The 18,939-nt window shown below is 68.0% G+C and overlaps 1 pseudogene; it reads right to left on the reverse strand.

Annotated features, from left to right (window-relative positions):
* The window catches only part of LOC125351600, a 96,604-nt pseudogene extending 85,184 nt beyond the window's left edge, over positions 1 to 11,420 (reverse strand).
* Positions 11,421 to 18,939: the final 7,519 nt, after the last annotated feature.

The raw sequence follows: 18,939 nt of genomic DNA on the forward strand, positions 1-18,939 counted from the left end.
AGCCGAGCGGGTGGCCTCCGCGGGCGGGCCGAGGTCCCGCCGCCTCCGGGAGGACAGCGCACACCACAGCCCGCCCGCCCGCCCGCCCGTCTGTCTGTCTGTCGGTCTGTCTGTCTGTCTGTCGTCGGAGCCTTGGGCCTTCGGGTCCTTCCAGCCGCCCGGCGGGGCCCCTGGGGGCTGAGCCGCCCCGGGGGACCCCGATCAGACCCCAGCTCGGCCGGCCGGCGGGGGAGAGGCTCGAGCTGCTTCCACGAGGACACGGCCGGGCTGCCGCCCCCGCAGCCAGCCTTCCCACGGCTCCTGCCGTCCGGAACCCAGGCCTCGGGCGAGGACGTCTTTCTCAGAAGTAGCTCCTCAGCCCCCCCCCGGGGCCCTGAGGGCAGGGCGGGCGCGGGAGGGTGGGCCGGGAGTCCACATCAGGAGGGCCGACGCTTGGGCTCCTTCAAGGGAGGCGGACAGTGGCCTTGCCGTCGGCCTCCTGGCGGGCAATGGGGTCTCCTGCCCCGGGGCGGGGCGGCCTGGGTGACACTGGACGATACCCTGCCTGCACGGAGGCAGGGGAGGGGCCCCGGGAGGCCGGCTTCGTCCTCACGCCCACGGGGCAGGCCGGGCTTTAGCATGTAGAACCTTCTCTGCGATTCCACTCCCTCCAGCGTGGAACGGGGGTGAGTCCCCATGGGGGGGGCAGGGGCACGCCGGACACCTGTGCGCTCCCCAACGCCGGCCCGCCTGCTCGCCCACCAGCCCCGCCCGCCTCAAGTTTCCCTCTGACCCGGGGAACCTTCTAGAATGGGGGTGAAGGGATCCAGGGGAAGCTGCCTGGGCTGCCCTGGGCCCCAGGGAGGCGGAACGGGACAGAGGGGCTCACTGGGGCTGGGCTGGGGCCCGGGCTGCGCCCCGAGGAGGCGGCGGAGGCCCGGCGGACCCGCTGCTCACGTGACCAGACCCGGTGCTTCCCCGGGGAGGCTCCGGCCCCTCGCCGGCCGGCGCTGGTCGGTCACCTGATTCACACGGGATGGCCACAAGGCCCTTCCCCTCCGGCCGCTGCCGTTGCCTCATCCTTTCTCCCGCCCCACGCTACAGACGCCGCTGCCCTTCCCCCAGGGGGAGGCCAGGGGCCCCTGGGAAGAGCCAGAGCGGCTCCCGGAGGCCGGGGGCCCCCGCGATGCGCCCGCCGGGCCCCCGGAGCTCCCAGGCGGCTTGTTAATATTTGAAGACCGCGGTCAGGGTGCCGAGCACCGCGCTCCGGACGCGGCTCCGCGCGGCTCCCGGGAGACGCCGCCCCCAGGGGCAGCCCTCCCCGCCCGGGGTGCCCGGGAAAGGCGCCCGCTGGGAGCCCGGCCCGTCCGGAGGTCAGCAGCCGCGCTGGAGGCCGAGGAGGCCGGGCCCCGGTCCTGTGCCGGGGCCTTCGTGTTCCTGTCCGCACGCGTGACTCCCGGTGAGGCCCACCCCGTCCTGTGTTCAAGCACCACCCCGACTTCAGCCCCAGGCCTTCGGGGCCGGAAGCCGCCCCCGTCGCCCTGGCCAGGGCCAGCCGGGCGACGGGTCGTGGCCGCTCCCTGTGGCGAGCGCGTTCCGCCACGGCAGCTCCGACGCCAGGGCCCTTCCCTGGCTCTCCACCCCCACGACCGGTAGGGGCGGGCCTGACCCCCCCCACCCGCTCCACGAGAGGCCGCACGCCGGGCCTCCCGCAGCGCCGGCCAGGGGAGCCGCTCTGAGCGCGGCCGGTCCCCCCTTTCTCAGCCAAACCCAAGGTCACGCAGGAGCCCGGGCCGAGAAACGTCCCTGCGCTGCACAGACCCCCGCGTGGCGCGGGGCAAGAGGCCTCCGCGGGGGGGCTGGGGGGGGGCTGGGTCTCTTCCCTCCCCCCACGTTCTGCTCTGTCCCCTGGCCTCGGGGACCGTGGAGCCAGGCCTCCCTCCCAGGCCGTCTAGAAGGAAGGGCGGCCGTGTGTGCGCACCACTTAAAGGATCACTTCTGATTGCTTTCTTAATGGAAGAGCAAATATTTGCGTCTTTGGAGCCGAAGGGCGGGTCGGAGTGCGGGGTGTTGACTCCCGGGGCTGCCCGGCGTGAGGGGGTGGGGGGGCCGGGCGCCCCGGGGGTGCCAGGCCGCGGCCGCGGGGACCTCTTCCTGTAAACACACGAGAGTGCCAGCCCCGGCTTCCGGACCTCTGCGGACGGCCCGCCTCCGTCTACCTGCTCAGGGTGGGGTCCTCCTCCTTCCGGACCCCAACCCCACCGCGACGCCCCGCGGCAGTGTTCTGGATTTGTCCTCCGCCCCCTCGCCGGCACGGCGCTGCGGGGCTCCCTCTTCCAACGCACCTGCTGTTTCCCCGACCCCTTGGACAGCCCCATGGCCTGAGGCCGCGGCCCTGGTGCCCGGTGGTCCTAGAGCCGTCGGGGGGGGGCGCCGGGGTCGCCAGGGTGGCGGGGTCTGCCGGGTGTGGGCACTCCATCGCAGGTCACAGGGAGGCCAGGACAGCTGTGCAGGCCAGCAAGGGGGGAGGGGGCGAGACCTCCAACCCGCCGTCCGCGCCCCAGGCGCCTGTGCTGGGCCGTTCTGTTCTGAGGGAGGAAGGCGCAGGGGTGAGCCCCCCCAAGATGTTCCCAACGGAAAGCCTGCCCACCTTCCTGCCGCTCCAGGGCCCACCCCTTCAGCGGGCCCCGAGGGACGCTGCGGGCCTGTTCCGGTCGGGGTCTCCTGCGTGGCAGGAGCTCCTTCTGGGTGTGCCTGTGCGGCCGAGCCGCCCCTGGCGAGGGGGGGCTGGGGCTCAGCCCCCCCCCCCGGAAGCCCAGGGGGGCTGCTCCCGGCCCCTCGAGCTGCCCCCGGCTCGGCCGCACCAGAACTGCTCTGCGCCCTCTTCCACGCGGCAACCCCGGACGGGGGAAGGGCTGCACCACTGCTCTCGGGGCGTGCGCGTGTGCACACATGCGTGTGCGCCCGGCCTGCCTTCCTGCCGTACCTCTGGGGTCATGACGACCAAATAACCAGTGACGGGAGCCCCCGGACCCCCGGGCCGGGCGCAGGGACGGGGCCGCGAGGGCGGCGGTTTCCCGTTGGCCTTCCCGCCCCCCGCTCCGCCACGCTGGCCGTCCCTCAGAGAGCAGCCGATCCCGTGCCACGCCAGCCCCGCGCCGCCACGCTGGCCGTCCCTCAGAGAGCAGCCGATCCCGTGCCACGCCAGCCCTGTGCTGTGGGCCGGCGGCGGCAGCTGCTCGCAGGCTGGAAGCTTTGGATTTGCGTCAGCGCTGAGCTGGCCGGCCGGGGCAGCTGTGTGGGTCACGGTGACATCACGGGGCCCGGGGGGGGGCGGGGGGGGCGTCCCGGGGCTCGGGCCGCACACCGGCGGAGCTCCGCGGCCCGGCCCCGAGCACGGCCTTCTCCCCGCTCGCCGCACGGGTGCTGAGCCCCCCAGAGGAGTGGGGGGGGGAATGCCACCTCTCCCGTCTGGCCCCCCGGGAGCTCTCCCCCCCCCCCGGGGCTCGCCGCCCTGTGGTTCCCGGGGATCGGCTAATGGAGGGCTTGGCAGGAGCTGCGGTCACTCCAAACCGGCAATTTGCTGAGATAACAGGACCCTGCCCTGGCCCCGAGAGCGGCCACGCGGCCGCCGGCGGGGTCGGAGGGGGCCGAGGTGTGCGCCCGGCCCAGCCGGAGCCTTCTTCAGGCCCCGTGTGCGTCCCCCCCAACACCCCCCCCCCGTCACTCCCCTCCCACCCAGAAGGAACCAATGTTAGCCACCTGGGGATTGGCTAAGGTCTTCAAAGAAGGACCCCTCCCCCACCCTCTGTGAAGGGGCGTCTGGGCTTCCCCAAGGCCACCCAGGCCACTTAGGGTGCCAGCTGTCAGCACGACCCCCTCGACGCCTGCTGCGACCCCACGGGCCGCCCTGCTCGGCCCCCACAGCCCACGCGTGCCAGCGGTGCCTCCGTTTACCTATCAAGGTGCCTCAGCCGCCGAGCAGGAAGCGCCTGGGGACACCCGTGTCTCCTCGGGGTTCCCACAGCCCTGGCCCTCAGCACCCCGGCCTCCTGCGGGGCGGCGGGGGTCCTGTCCCCCACGTCCGCTCCCGGCTGGACAGAGACCTTGCCGGCGGTCCTCGTGATGTGCTGGCCGCGCTGGGCGCCCAGCTCCAAGGAGCCGCGGGCCCTGAGGTCTCGTCCCGGCCAGCCAGGGGCTGCTGGCCTCTGCAGCCCCAAGGATGGAGATGACAGAGTCCCTTGGGGGGCCCGGCACCCCCTGCCCCTTCCAGGGGAGGCCTCAGGCCTGGCCAGGAAGCTCAGAATCCCCCGATCCGGGGGACCCGGAGGCCGGGGTTGGAGTTTGGGGTGACAGACGGCTCTGGGGTGGCGTGGGGGCTGGTGAGGCCACCCCGTGTCCCTCCCCAGCTGTGCGGTTGAGGGGGTCCTGTGGCTGAGCGTCCGGGGGCCTCCCCTCCCCACCCGTCCCCGCCCCCGCCCCCCAGCCCGCAGGCTGAGTCCCGCAGTGCTCCAGGCCGAGGGCCTCCCGCCGGAGCCCCTCCCGGAGCCAGCGACCGCTCAGGAAATCGACTGCGAGTCTAGGGCCGTTCGTGGCGTGTATCGTTTGGCAGAGCACGGGCGGCGCATGCCCGTCATCCCAGCTACCCGGAGATCTGAGGATGGAGGTTCAAAGCCGGCCCGGGCAGGAAAGTCCGTGAGACTCAACTCGTCTCCATTTCATCACCAAAAAGACAGAAGTCGCGCGGTGGCTCAAGTGGTAGAGCAAAAAAAAACCTCTGAGGGATAGTGCCCAGGCACACGCGCGTGCGCGCGCACACACACACACACTATACAATTTTAAATGCTTGAAAGCTAGTCACGGCTGGGGTGGGTGGGTACACCCCCTCCCCACGCCCCACCCGCCCCGGCCATCTGCCGCACTGACCCCCCACTTCTCAAGGGCGTGGCCTAGCCTGCTGAGACTCCCCCTGACCCCAGCCAGAGCAGTGACTCCGGGCCAGAGCCTCCCCGGGGGGCGGGGGGAGAGGGGAGCGGGGAGGGGGGACCGGCTGAGGATTGCTGGGGAGGACGCGTAGCCACAAGCAGTCACGTGGGTGTGTCAGCCACACCATGCAGGCGGTGGGGGCAGGGGCTGGGCCTGGTGCCCACACCCAGGCTCGGGACACCCTAGAGACCAAGACAGGGGCTGCCCTGACCTAGAACCTGGGGCCCCAGCTGTAGAGAGCGAGGCCCCCTGGCTGTAAGAGACCAGGTGTGCTGTCTGCCGCGTGGGAGAGCCCAGGAGGCGGCTGTCTGGGGTCCCCTTCCTCCCCGGAGGCAGTGCGGGTAGCTCCGGGAGCCTGGCCCTGGACGGGGTCCCCGGGGCCCGGGGGAGGGAGCGGGTGCCGTGTCTGATGAGGTGCGCTGAGCTCTACCCGTGGTGCGACCCCATCCACTACCCCACCCTGCGGGACGGGAGGCCCAGGCCCCGGCGTCTGCACCCGGCCCTCGCTCGGCTCACAGCCCCCCCCCCCGACCTCAAGGGGCCCCCGGGCCGCAGCCCCCGGCCGCCCTGAGCCACCGGGTCCCCGCGCGTGGGCAGGTGCCACTCGGCGCCATGAGGACGTGGCGGAGCTGTGCCCTGCTCCAGAGACACGGCCGTGCTTTGGAAGGAGGGTCTGCGGGTGCCCGGCGGATCGGGGGTGGCAGTGCATGGCTGGGGTGCGTCCTGTGGCATCAGCTCAGGGGACTGACCCAGACTGGGGCTCTGACACGCGGCCGCACTCCGCCCCCCCGCGTCACCGCCATCTCTGGCCCTGGGGGGGGGGGTACGGCAGGCCGCTGGGGGGCTCACTGGTGTCCCCGTGACGAGGCGTGGCGGCCCGTGTCCCCCCCCCAGCCCTGCCCCTCCCTTCCCACCGGGGCGCTCGCCTCTTCTGCAGACCACAGCAGGTGGAACCCCGTTGTCCGGAGCCCTCCTGGGGAAAGGGGAGGAGGCCCCGTCACGGGGCACGCGTGCGCGCGGCGGACGGCAGGCCCGGTGTGGCGGCCACCGCTCAGTGTGCGCGTGGCTGTCACCCCCGTGGCAAACGTCCACAGCCTCCGCGGGTGGACACACACCGATCCACCCTCCGGCGGGGTCGCTGGGGGGCCGGCTCCTCCCTCGGCTGCGGGAGTCCGTGGGCACGGCGTCGGGCCCCGGGCATCTCCGGGGCCGACCCCGCCGGCCGCCGTGGGTCACGCTGGGGATTGGGCGCCACACGGGGCGTGGGGGTGACCGGCTCGCTGACCCTCCGCTCACCTCGTCCGTCCCTGGCGCCGGGCCTGGGGCCCAGGAGGATCGGGTGGCCAGGGGCACAAGCCGCCCTTTGTGTCTGCGGGGGGGGGGGGGGGTCCCCGCGCCGGCCCGGCAGGGGCAGCATCCTCCCGTCTGCTAAAGAGGCCTTTGTGCGGGCGGCGGGCCCCACCCTGCCCGGCACGGGCCGCCACCAGCCTCCCATCCCAGCTCCCCTGCCCGCCCCTTGGGTGCCCGTGCCGGCCATGTCCGCGCGCTGCCCCGGGGCTCGAGGGGAGGACTCCGCTTCTGCTGGAGCGCGGGGGTGGAACCCCGGAGGACACAGTCTCTTCTCCCGGGTTGTTGTTTTTAATAGAACTATGAAATGCTAGGGAAGCAATGGTGGAGCCGAGGGGCCCTGGGCCCCTCCCACACCCCGGGGTGCTGTTTGTGGTCCCCACGGGGCAGGGGCCTGGGGGGAGGCTGAGCCAGCCCGGCCAGGTGCCCTGGCCCCGCGGGGCAGAGGGCCCTGGCTGCTGGCTTCGGTGCCTCCAGGCTTGGGGCTGAGGACAGGCTTGTCACCGGCCCGGGTGACGAGCCCACCGCGGAAGCAGCGGCCCTGAGCTCTCCTCCCGCCTGGGAGCTCCGCCCGGAGTGCAGGCCGGAAGAGAGGAGCCGGCGGCAGCCGTGGCCCGGAGCCGCTTCCGTGTCTGCTGCCGAGGCTTCAGGACTGAGGAGCCGCCCGGGAGGAAGGAGGAAGAGGAGGGAAGGGAACTCCTGCCGCAGACACGGAACTGGCCGGGGCGAGGGCAGGGCACAGGAAGGACGCGGAAGGGAAGGCGGGGATGGAAGTGGCGATGGAAGGGCAGAAGCCCACTCTTCTCCCCTCTACCTGCCCCCCAAGCCTCAGGACCCCCGCTCCCGCGGGGCAGCCACGCCAGACCCGGGGTCCTCGGGGGTCTCCATTCCTCGGGCTCCTCACGCGGTCGCCTCCGCAGCTTTTTCCTCGCCCGGCCCCGCGGGAGCGGCGCAGAGGCAGGGCTGCGGACGCGTTGTCCAGTCATTACCCCAGTGGTCCTGACTAGGTGGGGAGGGCGGAGGTGGGGTGGGGGAGGTGACGATCATGGTGCTTGCTGTGGTAGTGGGTACACGTAGTGATGGTGACAGTGGTAGAGAGGTGGCGGCAGCGGCGGCGGTGGTGGGTGGTGGTGGTGGTGGTGATGGTGGTGGTGGTGGTGGTGATGGTGATGGTGATGGTGGTGATGGTGATGGTGGTGGTGATGGTGGTGGTGGTATTGGTGGTGATGGTGATGGTGGTGGTGATGGTGGTGGTGGTATTGGTGGTGATGGTGATGGTGATGGTGGTGGTAATGGAGGTGGCGGTGGTGGCGATGGTGATGGTGATGGTGGTGATGGTGGTGGTGGTGGTGATGGTGGTGATGGTGGTGGTGGTGGTGGTGATGGTGATGGTGGTGGTGGAGGTGGTGGTGATGGTGGTGGTGGTGCTGGATTTGGTGGTGATGGTGGTGGTGGTGGAGGTGGTGGTGGTGGTGATGATGGTGGTGGTGGTGGTGGTGATGGTGGTGGTGATGGTGATGGTGGTGATGGTGATGGTGGTGGTGATGGTGGTGGTGGTATTGGTGGTGATGGTGATGGTGATGGTGGTGGTAATGGAGGTGGCGGTGATGGTGGTGGTGATGGTGATGGTGGTGGTGATGGTGATGGTGGTGGTGAGGGTGGTGGTGATGGTGGTGGTGATGGTGGTGGTGATGGTGGTGGTGGTGGTGATGGTGGTGGTGATGGTGGTGGTGATGGTGGTGGTGATGGTGATGGTGGTGGTGAGGGTGGTGGTGATGGTGGTGGTGATGGTGGTGGTGATGGTGGTGGTGGAGGTGGTGGTGGAGGTGGTGGTGATGGTGGTGGTGATGGTGATGGTGGTGGTGGAGGTGGTGGTGATGGTGGTGGTGATGGTGGAGGTGGTGGTGATGGTGGTGGTGATGGTGATGGTGGTGGTGAGGGTGGTGGTGATGGTGGTGGTGATGGTGGTGGTGATGGTGATGGTGGTGGTGAGGGTGGTGGTGATGGTGGTGGTGATGGTGGTGGTGGTATTGGTGATGGTGAAGGTGATGGTGGTGGTGGTGGTGGTGGTGGTGATGGTGGTGGTGGTGGTGGTGGTGGTGGAGGTGGTGGAGGTGGTGGTGGTGATGGTGGTGGTGGAGGTGGTGGTGGTAGTGATGGTAGTGGTGGCAGTAGTTGTGGTCATGGTGTTGGTGGTGGTTTGGTGGCAAAAATGCAGCCAGTGCCGGAAAGGACAGTGGCCGTTGTCTAGTCACTTGCACTGGCCCTGTGGCATTTTGTCCAGGCAGCACCGGCTCAGCGCCCTGAGCGCCTCCCAGACCACTCGGGTGCTGCGTCACAGGGACAAGCAGCCCTCAAGAAGCGGCCGCTGGCCAGGCCGAGTCCTGAGCGCCGCCCCCCTCCCCGCCCGGCCGGTGCTCCCACATCGTCCTGAGGCCCTGCCCCTCCCCGGGCGGGGGGCCCGGGGCCCGGGGGGGGGGGGCACGCCTAGCCAGGTCACCCGTTTCCCCAGGTCCTGGCAGGCCGGCCGCCGGAAGTCACCTCTGGTTCTTGCCAGGATCCCCCTGCGCTTTCCTGACCCCGATGCCCCCCAATGGGCAAAGTACACCTCCTCTTCCGACCCCGCCCCCCCCCCGTCCTCTCCAGCCTCCCCTCTCCTCCCGGGAGGCCCTCACACCTGCCAGCAGGCAGAGCCTGCAGCTGTGGCCACTCAGCCCCCGCTCCCCTCCTCCCCCCCGCCCCCCTCCTTCCCCCCGCCCCCCTCCTCCCCCCCGCCCCCCTCCACCCCCCCAACCCCCCTCCCCGGGATGAGGGCAGCGTGCGCGCTCGCTCAGAGCCTACGAGACAAGCCAGCTCCACAGCCCCGCCACCGCACGCCCGCCCGGGCCCCTCCAAACAGGTGTGAAAACACACGCGCGCACACGCACACACACGCACACACACATCTACCGGCAACACTTCCCATGCAGAGCCCCCAGCACGCACGCACACATCTGCACACGCATGCAGCACGTGGAGCACACACTCACTCATAGACACACACACACCAGGACCCACACGCGCACACACTCACGCGTGCTCACACACGCCCGCCTCACCGCCTGTGGCCGGGCCCTGGGCTGGACTCCCGCGGTGCCCCCCCCACATTCCAGGGCCCAGGGCACCTGCCTGGCAAAGCCCGGAGCCCGGCCAGTGCCCCTCTGCCAGGGGAGGGCGCCGGTCCCCAGAGCCCCCCACCCCCGCCAGGCCCGGCGCTCCCACCAGCCTGGGGAGGGAGGCGCGCCGTGAGCACAAGCGTTGCGGACGGAGGGAATGACCGCGCGGGATGCAGCCCCATTTCCAGCCCCTGGGGGAGGCCAGGAGCCCCTGGAGTCCCGGCTTGAAGTCGCCCTCCTCCCAAGGCCTGGGGAAGGGGGGAGGGGGAGGGGCGGGCGGAGGCTCCCGCCGGCCCCTGCAGCTGCCCCAGCCCCCGACACCTGGGGGTCTGGCCTCTCGCTCAGCCGAGGGCCGTCCCCCCCTCGAGCTAGCCGCCAGGAACGCCAGCCTCGCCCCCAAATCCAGAAGCAGCGAGCGCGTGCCAGCTGGCGTGGGCCGCGGGCCCCGCCCCGTCCCGTCCTCTCGGTCACAGCGTCCCCTCCCCCGGGGCCACCCCACGAGTCACAAGGCAGAGTTTCCATTGGCGTCAAATGGAAGCGGATGTCACAGCCGGCGGGGGCCGTGTAAGAAAATTCACATGCCCAGGGGTCACACGGAGGAGGGGGGCGGCTCCGCCCCCCCCCCAGGGGTGAGGTGGAAGCCCTCCGGACCATGGGGGCGGGGAGCCGGGGCAATGGAGGGGGCCCAGGAAGGGGGGCTAGGAGACTGGCCGGGAGAAGCCCAGGGTCTCTGGAGCCCCTGCGAAGTCCACCGAGGCCCTGGCCGTCCTGGGACCCAGAGGACCCCGAGGGCCCCTCGCGAGGCCTAGAGCCCTTCCTGCTGGCTGAGCTGGTGCTCCACCACTCAGAAACACTTCCAACCCTGCTTTGGGCTGGGTTTGGGGTTTTTTTTTTTTTGCCAGTCCTGGGCCTTGGACTCAGGGCCTGAGCACTGTCCCTGGCTTCTCTTTGCTCAAGGCTAGCACTCTGCCACTTGAGCCACAGCGCCACTTCTGGTCATTTTCTGTCTATGTGGTGCTGGGGAATCGAACCCGGGGCTTCATGTTTGGGAGGCGAGCACTCTACCACTAGGCCACCTTCCCAGCCCCTTTTGCTGTATTGTTGTTGTTGTTGTTGTTGTTGTCTTGCTGGCCTTCTGAATAGCTGGGATCACAGGCAGGACCCGCTGTTGCTTGGCTCCACCATGGTTTTAATCAGTCAAACAAAAATCGAGACTGTGATCAGTCCTTAAATAATTTCTTCTCTCTCTCTCTCTCTCACACACACACACACACACACGTACACACACACACACAGACACACACACACACACACACACAGCTCTTGAGACTTTGTGTCCATGGACACTGGGGAATCCCCTGGGGAGAACCGGGACAGAGAGGGTAGCCAGGAGGCCAGGGTGCCCGTGACCCCCTCGGGGTGCCCGTGGGTGCCCGTGACCCCCTCGGGGTGCCCCTGACCCCCTCGGTGCTCCCTCCTTCCAGCCCACGCGGCCATGCGCTGCGGACGCCTCGCCGGTCTGCGGAGGCGTCTCCTCCCCGGAGCCCCGGGGCCCTGTGGCCCCTCTGCCCCCTTCCACTTCTGTTCCCCAGGGCAGCCGGGGCCCCCGCCAGGGGACGTCACCCTCTGCCGTCACGCCCCCGGCTGGGTCCTCCTCGTCCCGTCTCCAGCATGTTCCACACACCCCCGGAGGGGGCTGCGCACGCCGGGCCTTCGCGCACAGTGTGTCCCGGTGGCGCCGCTCCGGCCAGCGTCGCTGGAAACGACTAGAAGGCCGTGTCTTGTGATCTGGAGCCCAGAGACGCCAGGTCAGCGTCCGAGAGACCAGGCTCATCCAGCGGCGAGGGAGGAGGTCCTGTGCCTGGCCCTGCCCTCACCCTCAGCCCGGGGCCCCCCGTCCTGGGCCTCCCGTCCCGGGCCCCCCAACAGGTGTCCAGGCTGATGTGGCCCCATGCGGCCTCTCCCCTGTTGAGCCACAGACCCAGGCTGGCCTGGCCTTGGCGCTCTCTCGACACCTGCAAAGCTGAGGCTTACCGGGTCAGGTTCTGTTTGCGAATCCAGGTGGCCGTGGGCTTGGCCCTGCAAACCGTCTGATGAAGCCACGGGACTGCGGAGGACCCGACCCAAGCTGAGATTTGTGCAGCTAGCAGGGCGGGCGCCCGGACGGTGACCTGCACCCACGCCTCCCCCGTTCCTCTCCAGCAGTCCGGCAGTATCCGTCCCTAGGAATCCACGCGGACCTCCCTCTTCCCACACGGTGTGGTGAGGGGCGAAGCGTGGAAATGCACCTGCCGATCGGTATTTGAAAGAAAGGCCCCGGGGGAGATAAACCAGAAACTGTCAACATGGCGTCTGCGGGGCTGGTACCATCAGAGCCAGAAGCTGGGCTTTCCCACGCACTTAACCGTGACATCGGACACGAGAACCAGGTGAACGTGTTCCACGTTTGAAAAATAAACCTAAGAGAAAGTTTCCATCTCAAAGGACACCAACAAAATTTAAAAACAAACCTCATAGAGCGTTTGTGATATAACCAAACAAAGAAAAGATTCATTTCAACTGAGGTGAAAGCAGTGTTTAGACTAAGCTCTTTTTTTTTTTGGTACATGTGATTTATTTTAAGGACAACAAGAATGACAAGGAAATCAAACACATTGCTCAGTAAATGGCATTGTTCTCATTAAATACGGCATTGTTAATTGAAGTGATTTTTTTTCTTTTCTAAGATAGAGCCAATAAGTAATTATGTGAATGCATACCATTTATAATGGCAAGAGAAAAAATATAAATACAGAATCAAGCAGGTTAAGAAGAAAACGGTCATCTTAGATGTGAATTAGAAATATAAGTGTAATCTCACGAGTTAAAACCCAAACTCACATTTCCTGGCTTTTGCCTCTGACCGGGCTGGAAGGAACGGCGGTTCCGTCTCTCAGCAGAGATGAGCCCAGAGACGCTAGGCTTTGACCTTGAAAGCCCCTTGGGCGCTCTTGAACGGAGTGTGAGTGAATTGCGGATTCCAGGTCGGAGCAAGGAATGCCTGAGCTGGAGTCTCATCTTGTGCCAGAAATCAAAGAAGGCATCGGGAACTAATGAGCTCACGGCCAGAGGCTCAGAGCCAAGGTGAAGAGCCCTTCACGGCCAAAGTCAGCCGGAGCCCAGACAGCCGGCTGGCGAGGGGCTGCACAGACGTCATGGTAAGTCCATTCCAGGGCTCGGGCGCGGCTCGGGGGCAGAGCCCTGGCCTGGCACTGGCTAGGCCCCGGGCTCATTCCTGCAGTCCAGAAAATCCCTCCGTTCCTAGCGGTACTGCAAAAGAAAGGTTAAAAAAAAAAAAAAGCTGAACTCATTTGTTACTATCGGAGGTCATTGGTGCACCGATTCCCGACTCTGAAAATGGGCAATTAAGTGGGAAAAGAGGAAAAATAGATACCCGTATATATGTGACCTATACATCTCTCTGTGTGTGGCATATATTATATAGAATATTCTTTTTTTTTTCCAGTCCTGGGCCTTGAACTCAGGGCCTGAGCACTGTCCCTGGCTTCTTTTTGCTCAAGGCTAGCACTCTGCCACTTGAGTCACAGCGCCACTTCTGGCCATTTTCTGTATATGTGGTGCTGGGGAATCGAACCCAGGGCTTCAAGTATACGAGGCAAGTGCTCTTGCCAGTAGGCCATATCTCCAGCCCCGGCATATATTATATAGATCATACATGTATCATGTGTCATTCCCAGTGCCCCCTCCCTCCCCCCCCTCCTGCTGACCCCCCTTCTATACCCATACCCCATCTCGGTCGGTAGGGTGTCATCATCACCACCCTCATCACCAATCTCGGGTCCTCGATTTCACATGTGAGTGAAAACATGCGACATTTGGCGTTGGGGGCTCGGCTGATCCTCAACCATGCCGTCTACTTTCCTGCAAATGACATCACCGTGCACTTTGTTTACTGAGACTCTGGAGCACACCCTGGCATGGAGGACAGGCTGGGAAGAGCTGCCCTAGATCAGAAAGACATCGACGTGATATAAATCACCTGCCCCGGGGTAGCTGGCTCGGCGGGGCTGAGGCGCACCCAAAGGTGGGGCCGCAGGTGCTAGCAGGGACCGGCGTAGCCCGCAGGTGGCTGGTGACCTGCCAGAGCAGCTGGCTGACGGGGCCGGCTGCAGTGGTGGGGGGAGGCCGCGGCCCCCAGCTCAGCCCCCCTCCCTCCGCAGGCCAGCCCCCGCTCCTGGCCTCCACCGGCTACGGGGAGGGCAGGTCAGCCTTCAGGAGGAGAAAGGGGCATCTGGAAAGGTCAGGAAATCAGCGTGTGCAGGCTTGCATTCTTTAAAAACAGTGCCAGCTTCCAGTGGTATCATCTGTGTGCAGCGTTGTTTCCGTTTTCTTTTTGCTCTGGTTCTGGGGCTTGAATTCAGGGCCGGGGTGCTGTCCCTCGGCTTTTCTTTTTTCATTGTTATTATAAAGGTGATGTTCAGAGGAGTTACCATCGCATAAGGCAGGTGGAGAGGACATGTCTTGTTTGTCCCTCAGCTTTTGAGCTCGAGGCTGCTGCTCTACCACTTGAGCCACAGCTCCCCTTCCGGCTTTAGTTTTCGGTAATGAGTTGGAGATTTGAGTCTGGTGGACTTTCTTGCCAGGGCTAACTTCCCACCGCAGCCCCGAGATCTCAGCCTCCGGGGGAGCTGGGCTTCCAGCCGTGAGCACTGGTGCCCGAGTTTAGTTCCTCCTGTCTCCTCTTCATGGTGATTCCCTGTCTCTGTTTTGACTTGGGGTCTATTGGCTCTGGCTCAAGCACAGACACACACACGCACACACACACACACAGACACACACACACACAGACACACACACACACACACACACCCCTGGCTGTCAGGAACACCCTTCCCTTCCCAGGTGTCAGGTCTCCCGCTCAGCAGGCAGGGAGGGCAGGGACTATGGGGGAGACTCGGGGTGGCCTCGCCCCCCAACACGGCGCCATGGCGTCAGAACTGCCGTCTCAGCTTGCCAGAGAACTCTTCTCTGAAACAGCAGAAAGTCCAAGGGCTCAGAGATGGAGACTCGACGGGGCGGGGGGGGGGCGGCAAGGAGGGGGGAGGAACGGAGGGAGGGAGGGGCTCCTTCCCGCTCTCATCCGCCCCACCAGGCAGGTGTTCCCCAAGCCTGCCCTGACGCAGCATGGCGCGGGCCACTCGCAGGGTGACTCGAGACAACAGGAACCTGTTCTCTCCCCGCTCTGGAACCCAGAAGTCGAGGACAAGGGTGGCCAGGTGGGGCTCCCCCTGGAGGCCCGGGGAGGGGACCCCCCCTCCTCCTGCTCCTCACGGCTCCCGGCCTGCTGGGTGACCGTGTATGGATCTGTCGCCATGGACACCCCAAACACAGCACGTGCGTGTCTCCTGGGGACGGTCCTGAGGGCGCGGAGGGCTGCGGGGAGCGGGCGTGGCCCAGGGCCTCCGGACCAGCGTGCCCAGCGCCACCCCAGCCCCCTCACTGCCGTGCCCAGCACCACCCCAGCCCCCTCACTGCGGTGCCCAACGCCACCCCAGCCCCCTCACGGCCGTGCCCAGCGCCACCCCAGCCCCCTGCCCGCAGGCGCGGACGGCTGACCCGCGTCCTCTGCCGGGCCCCGCCGTGGGCCCCAGCTGCGCAGCCCCAGCCCCGCGCAGGCCACGCGTGGGCACTGAGGCAGGGCCTTGCAAGCGCTCTCACGTCCGGCTGGGGCCCGGTCCCTGCCAGGCCCGGGGGGGGGGGGGCAAGGCCAGCCGGGCCTCTCCTAACGGGGCCCCCAGCCCTGCCGCGGGAGGGAGCCCTGGGAGGGAGGCGGCCAGCGCGGGATCTGCAGCTGGAGGGGGGGGAGTGGGGGGTCCGCGCCCTGCTCTCCCCGCCACCCTGGGGACGCTGCCCTGCCCGGGCCTGGGGGAGGCCGGCTGCCCCCCGACCCCGTGCGCTCCCACTCCTCATGGCGGGGGGGGGGGGGAGGGGAGCAGGTGCGGTGCTCAGGAAGGAGAGGAGGGGCTGACGTGGCCCCCAGGCGGAGGGGGAGGGGAGGGGAGGAGGGGAGGGGGACCCGCAGCACCTCGTGGTCCGCTCCCCACCGCCGCGCTGCCCCCCCCGGGAGTCCCCCCCCCCCGGTGGCTGACTGCTGTTTATCCACCGTGCACGCACCGGAGCGTGGCGGGCCCGCGTGACTCACCCTGACGACAGAGCGGGCTTAATGACGCGGAAGCCGTGCACCACCGCATTGTCCGGGCGCCCGCAGGGACTGCGTGACTCAGGCTCCGCGCGGCAGGCGGCAGGCCTGGGGGGGGGGGCCGGAGGGGGCCCTGCTGAGCTTGCCTGAAACGGGGACGCCACGCTCTCATTAGAGAGGGGCGTGGCCGGCGCAGAGAGGGGCCCCCGGCGGGTCTGTGGGGGCCGGTGACCGTGGCACCCCACCCTGGAGGGGGCTGTGCTGGTCCTCCCCCCCCCCCGGCAGCTCAGGGCCCACAGCTGCCCCGCGGGGACAGACGTGAGTACAGAAGACACCTTACACAACCCCACGTGACTTTACACCAACCCGGTACACCGCACAATCCTTGCACCAACCTTCTATAAACCCAGTATCGCCTTACACCGACTTCACACCATCCTTGCACGACCTTGGCGAGCCTTACACAAACCTGACGCCGCCTTGCACGAACCTTGCACCACCTTCCACCCACCTGATGGCGCCTTGCACGAGCCCGATGCAGACCGCACACAAACCTTGGACACACCAGCGACGTGGGGGGAGCTGCGTGGATTGAGGGGTGGCGTTAGGCCTTCGCTGAATGGGCCCCGAGCCCTTCGATCCCTTGACCTCTGGGGGCCGAGACCGGGCGGGGCGGGGCAGGCGGTGGCAGTGCGCAGGGGCCTCCGGTCCCCTCTGTGAGTGGAAGACGGTGCCCTGCGGTGCGCAGAGGTGTTCCCGCGGCCTAGACCTGCACAAAGCCGGAGCTGGAGGCGTGGCTCAAGGGGCAGAGCGCCGGCACACCCTGCCTGGATTTGCTCGGGCCCGGGGCCGTAACTCGTGGGGGTGACGCGGCCTCGCGGGTTGTAACAGCTGCCCGGCACTAATTCCACAGCCTCCACGTGTGACTGTGTCCGTGACCTGCCAAAGCCGTCTCCGGCGTTTCCCCCCGGGGTGGGGGGGGGAAAGTGTGCCCAGTCACCCCATCAGGGTGTCTGCTGCAGACACACACACGCACGCACACACGCGCACACACGCACGCACGCGCACAGTGCAGGAAGCGCCCCAGGCCGCAGGGTTGGTGACTGTGCTCTGCACCGTCTGGCAGGATGCCGCCCTCCGTGTCCGCAGTGGACTTGTGCCAGCTTGGCAGGTGAGACTTAGCGTGAGTGGTTCTAACTCTTAACCCGCCCTCTCGCTCGTCCCTTGGGCGTGTCCCGACGTCTCCCGTGCATAGGATTCCTTGGGGGGTGGGGGAGGAGGGGGGCGGGGGGGGTGGGGACGTGAGCTCAGGGCCCGGGCGCTCAAGGCTGGCACCCGACCCCGTGGAGCAGCAGCGCGGCCTGCCGTGCTCCGGTGGTTTGTTGGAACCGGGCCTCCCACCCTGGGCCGGCTCGGAACGGGGCTCCTCAGATCTCAGCCTCCCGGCCGGAGACGCCACGGGGTGCTGCGGCCATCCGGGGGGCGGGGAGTGGGGCCGTGATGGACGCACGGACGGTGGCGGTGTGGACGGGCCCTCCCCCTCCTGCCCCCGGGGCTCGGCAGCCGTGCCCCTCCCCCTCGGCGGGGACCTGGCCGGAGAAGCAGCCGCACGCCCCACCGGGCTCCGCGTGGCCGGGCCAACCCCCGTGTCTGGATGTTTTTCCCCAGCCACGCGACGGTTGGAAGGCCCATTTGAGCGGGCGTCCATCGACTCACGAACTTAACTCCTGCGGTGCTGGGGCGGGGGCCGCGGGACCCCTCGCCACGTGGCTGGACGCCGCGGGGACCCAGTGCTGCCCGCAGCCCCCGGAGCCGTGGGCTCCGTGGGACGCGAAGGGAGCCCCGAACCCCTGTAACTGCTTTGTAGCCGGCGGCGGCCTGCCCTCCAGGGACAGCATCGGCTGACCTCGGAGGGGCAACGGCCCAGCCTCGGGCCCGTAGTCCTTATGTCCATAGCCGGCCAGCACCCGAACCCTGGCCGTGAGCGCCCGCAGAGGCTGGGGCGCTGTGATGGCGGGTCAGGCCTGGCCGGCACGGGCCCCAGCCCCCCAGGTCCAGAGCGACCTCTCTCCCGCCTCCGGGGCCTGGCAGCGTGGCTGGCTACAGTGCCCTCGCAGACTTGGGGGTGGAATCCCAAGCTCTCGGAGGGGTCAGGGCCATCTTGGCATGACTGGACAAGCGGGAAATGGCCCCTGTCCTGCGGTGGTCCGAGCCGTGGGCGCGGTGAGGCCTTGGACCCGCTAGTCACAGCCCCCCCTTCCCTGCTGAGGAAGATTGGCGTGCCCGGGGAACTGTCTGTTCCAGCTGGGACGGGGCGGCAGCTGCCTTCCGGGCGGCGGCCAGCGCCCCGCCCTGTTCTGGGACCGTCCTTTGCGTTCCCGGTACAGCCTGTTCAGCCGCCCGCCCCGCCCAGGCCTGGCAGCTGCGGCTCCTGCCGGCGGCAAAACCCAGGTCCACACGGGTGTGGGCCGGGGAAGAGAGCCCGGGGGAGCCAGCTGACACCTGGTGGGGCTTCCCCACCATTCTGGGGGTCCCGTCTGCAGGAGGAAGCAGCACCTGTCCCCCCCAGGCCCCCGGAGCCCCACAGGTCACCTTGAGCAGGAGCCCTGCATCCCGCCATGTGCCCCTGTGTGCCCCTGTGTGTCCCCCGCCGTGTCAGGTGTCCACTCCGACGGGGGAGAATCCCACGTTCAGCGTTCATGAAAAGGAGCGTGTTTTCATGGAGACGCGGGGCCGAGGAACAAGCCACGCCCGGAAAACCACCCTACACCAAGGAGGCCTTCGTGGGCTGAGATCCTTCTAGAAGACCGCGCCGGGAGCCGCAGGGAGGCAGTGGAACCGCGCCCCGGCACTGGCCCTGCTCCAGAGCTCCCCGGCGGAGCTGGGGGGGGGGGGAGGCAGCTCCCCTTCCCCCCTGCGGGGAAGGAGGCCGGGGCGTGGGCTCGCCTCTCCCCGGCCCCCGGCCCCCAGGCTGTGCTGACCTCCAGAGGCCGCGCACCGCACCGCAGCCACGTGCCCGGCCCCCAGCGCACCCCTGCCGCCCTCTCTCCAGGTCCCTCGCGGCCAGTGCCAGCGGGAGTCCAGCCGTGGACAGCTGCTGGGGCTGACCACGCAGGTGCTTGGCCACCCCGGGGGGCTGACGTACAGGGGCAGAGCCACTGGCGTGGGGATCTGCTGACGCCGAGGAGTGGGCGTGGCCTGTGGAGACCCCTCCTCCCCCCCCCCGCGTGGGGATCTGCTGACGCCGAGGAGTGGGCGTGGCCTGTGGAGACC

The sequence above is a fragment of the Perognathus longimembris genome, chromosome 5 (assembly GCF_023159225.1).
Source record: "Perognathus longimembris pacificus isolate PPM17 chromosome 5, ASM2315922v1, whole genome shotgun sequence".
NCBI lineage: Eukaryota > Metazoa > Chordata > Mammalia > Rodentia > Heteromyidae > Perognathus > Perognathus longimembris.